Raw genomic sequence first — 4,038 nt, 5'->3', positions numbered from 1 at the left:
CTGACTGTTCCACTTATATGCTACTATCACTTGCCTTTAAAAAATAACCCCCAGTTATGTCTGTAAATAACTACTATTTATTGAGCATCTATGATGTAGAAAACACTGGAATAGGTATTATATTCTTTTAATCACTACAACACCTCTGTGACATACCTATTTTCCAGAAGAGGAAAACAAAATTTAGAGAGATTTAATAACCTGTCTAGCCTTATAGTTAGCACAATGAAAAACTAAAATTTTAACACAGGTTGACTTTACTCCAAAGTCCACCTACAGGTTTATACTTGGCACTCTGAACTCTTCTTAGGAATAAGTACATGATTACAAACCCCATGAGGGCAAGGACCACAATGAGCATCTTATAATTATCTCCTCATCATACAACATAGTACCTGGCTTATAGTAAGTACAAAATAAACATTTGTTGAAAGAATGAATGATCTGTCCAATGCTTTCTACATCATCTGGGTGTTCCTTGAGGATAAGAACAGTATATTAGTCATCTTTACATCCTGAGATATCAACACAGTATTTGTTGAAAGAATAAATGAATATATCATATATTCTCTCTCTCTCTCTTTCTCTCTCTCTCTTTCTCTCTCTCTCTCTCATTTTTGATTGCTCATATAGGGCTTTGGAATCATATTCTGCTGGTGTGAGACATGTATTATTACCCAAGCAGATCTCAGACCTTTAAAAGTCAAGAGCTGTGTCTTCCAGTTTGGAATATCTCTGCATTGGTTAACACAACACTTGGCACATACGTGATGCTTAAAAATGCTTCTTTTGTTGCTNCCTGGGAGATTAAATAACTTGCTCAAGGTCATACAACTAGGTAATGGAAGAAGCAGAAGAAAGACCTGAGAATCCCAACACTTCTTTACTGTTCCTACCATCCTTCCTCAATTGTTCTAATTTGGCAACTCCTTAGACAAGAGTAACTACCCAAAATTCCCTGAAGGGCGGTTTTGCGGGTAGCTTAAGTAGCAGAACACAAATTAGAGGAAAATGTCTTTGCCTCTGTCTTTACTACCCATGGGTATGTGTCTGTCTCTGGGAAAAAATACAAAGAGAAAAGAGATAAGAGTTATTGGGTCATTACTATGTAGCTGGCACCAGATTGTCATGTTCTTCCATGGCCTCACATTCTCTAGGCTTCACCAACCTAGATCTAAAAATGGGAAAATAAATGTCCTCACCCATCATAATGGTGAACCCAGATGTCTTCGAAATCCCTTCCCCTAAATCAATTCTGGACACCCTGTGAGGATATCTCACTTCTACTATGATGCCTCACATCTTCACAGCTGCTGAGTGATGCCCACCATTTTCCTCTTCTCTTACTGCAGGGATTGAAGAGTATCTTTCAGCACCACTAACTCAGCTGATATGGTAAGGACTGTGAAGCCACCGCAGTGTGACATCTTTTTGGTGTTTCCATGTATGCTTTGGTGTATCCCACAAATCAAGCTGCTATGGTTTTCTTCATCACATTGCGTTCCTGTAGGAATTGAAAAGGAGGGAAATACTGTACATTGGTATAAGCACAACGAATATAACAAGGAGGTCTTTAAGTATCATCTAGTGAAATTAGGCTGTTTTTGTGTGTGTTGTTGTTGTTCACTGTAGTCCATCTCGCAAGACTCAGAAATAGGTCCACATGGACTCTCATATACAATGTGTGGTCCTAAAACTACATCTCCACCCCAACACTTCTATAATGTCCTTAAATACAATTTGTCATCTAGGTTTCTCCCTTGTCTTAGAATGAGTTACCCTCCTTGCACCTCCTAAGTCTCTAACTTCACACAAAATGTCCTGCAGCAGGACAAGCCCTCCAGCCACATCTGAACACTAATCTAATCTTATAGGCTTGTGTTTACAAAAACTTTAACTAACTGGATTCTTACAAAACTGTTAGAAGTAGGAAGTATTGCTTCCATTTTTCAGATGCCAACTCAACATCACAGAACCAGTACCAAAAATAAGGACTTAAAGCCAGGAATTGACCCTCTGAGCTCATGCTCTTAGTACTGTACCACTTATTATGCCTACTACAGGATTGGGAGAGACTCCATTCTCCACCTCCCAACCAAAGTTCTCTACTATGCAACTATCCATTCTGCAAGCCTGCTATCAGCTTTCCTTGTTGAAGTTAAGACCTCCTTGTGATTTTTATATGACCCTTCTGTGAATGAATTTATTGCAGTGTTTTTATTCTACCTCTAGTATCCTTGTTACCTGCTTGAGACTACTCTAGAGTCTCTGATGTTCTCTTACAATTCAGTAACGGATACCAACTGTCTCGCATATTGTATGTTAAAGACAAGCATTTTCCAAAGAAAAATACAACTATACCATGTTTCTGATGAAAACTTATGATGGACTAGGTACAAGCAAGAAAAGCTGTTAGATTTCCTGACAGTGACTAATAGTGGCTTGTGTGTTTACGTATCTTTTAGTGAATTATATATGCTGCACTGTCAATACAGATGGCAAACAATGTGATTTATCTCCTATTTTCTTTAATGTTCTGGCCCATAAAAATAAGTCAATCATGAAGAGGTCTTTTTGGAGTGATAACCTGGAAATAAACTTTCATATAGACACTCAAATATAATTCAAAATTCAAAGGAAAGAATGGACCCTTTAACTCTGATTTAGTCTGAAGTGACTGCAGACATATACAACTTACTGAGGAGATTCCTGTACATTTCCACATCTGGGGGCCATCAGTTATCATAAGGATTGCACACAGGAAGGGCTCTGACATGCTGGTCTCTCAATATTCATAAAAAGAGCTTCCAGGAATTGACATCATTCTACATGATCACTCTAGACAGCAGATAACTGTGAAAGGCAAGTTCAGTATGAACCCTTGTCTTCTATGCTCCGTGTTGGCAAAGTGCCAGTTTTCTTAACATCCTGGAAGAGATGCTATCATTGATCAATTTAACTTTTATCTCCTTATATAACTTGGAAAATAGTAAAGACATCATAAACTGTCCTGTCTCCTTGGGATTAGAAATCCCTATTAGTGCTAAGTGGTAGGGAAGGCTAGAATTGATACAGGTTTTCCTACTTCTTTGTGGCATCTGTTATCCTATTGTTCACCTTAACCTCAGAACACTAGTGAAACAATATTAGCAACAATGACTAACACGAGTTCCTCATTATTTTTTCCAAAGTATTTTTAGAACCATCAGTTTATTTAACCCTCATGGCATTATGTAATCATGTCTTCTCTAACTGTCCTATGCTCTTCTTAAACACAAGCTTTAAGCACATATTACCCAAATTTTGCTCTACCTAAAAAGAAAAATACCCATCCCTTGTCCTCAATCTAGCCTTATTTTCTTTTATTAACATTATTTTTGTCCTAGCCTTGCTAACGTTTTCTAAAGGCTCTAGATCTGAGTTGTCTAATAGAGTATTCACTAGCCACTCGTTATTACTTAAATTTACTGAAATTAAATATAATTAAAATTTTAGTTCCTCAGAAACACTAGCCACATTTCAAGTGCTCAATATGTCTTGAAATAGCCACATGTCTGCTAATAGTTATTGTAGAGAACAGAGCAATATAGAACATTGCCATTAACCTGGAAAGTTCTATTGAACAATGTTGCTCTATGGTGAAAAACCAGTTATTGTCGATGTGGTCATTTCTTTGTTTTTTCAATCCATCACACATTCTTTTTGATCTATATTCTATTCAGGAATTTCTCTTCAAGTTACAATGGGCTAACAGGGACTATATTTATCCTTTGGTTTTGAACAACTAGAAAAGTGAAAAAAAATAACATGAAATCTATTTTGAGTTTTCAGGCATTAGAAAAGAGGCAGCACAGAACTTAACTTCTGAAATAAGTAAAGAGAGAGAGAGAGAAACAGTACCCAAAGGTAGAAGGCTGTATGATTGTGAATCATTTATTTAAAGAAGAAAATGCACACTCTTAGTAGCCCTAACCCTAAACCCCTTCTAGAATCATCATTTAAGACGATGGCCTCCTAACATCGCTTCAAGAGAAATTA

The sequence above is a fragment of the Hipposideros armiger genome, unplaced genomic scaffold, assembly GCF_001890085.2.
Source record: "Hipposideros armiger isolate ML-2016 unplaced genomic scaffold, ASM189008v1 scaffold_384, whole genome shotgun sequence".
Taxonomy (NCBI): Eukaryota; Metazoa; Chordata; class Mammalia; order Chiroptera; family Hipposideridae; genus Hipposideros; species Hipposideros armiger.
Note: the sequence above shows the minus strand (reverse complement) of the source record.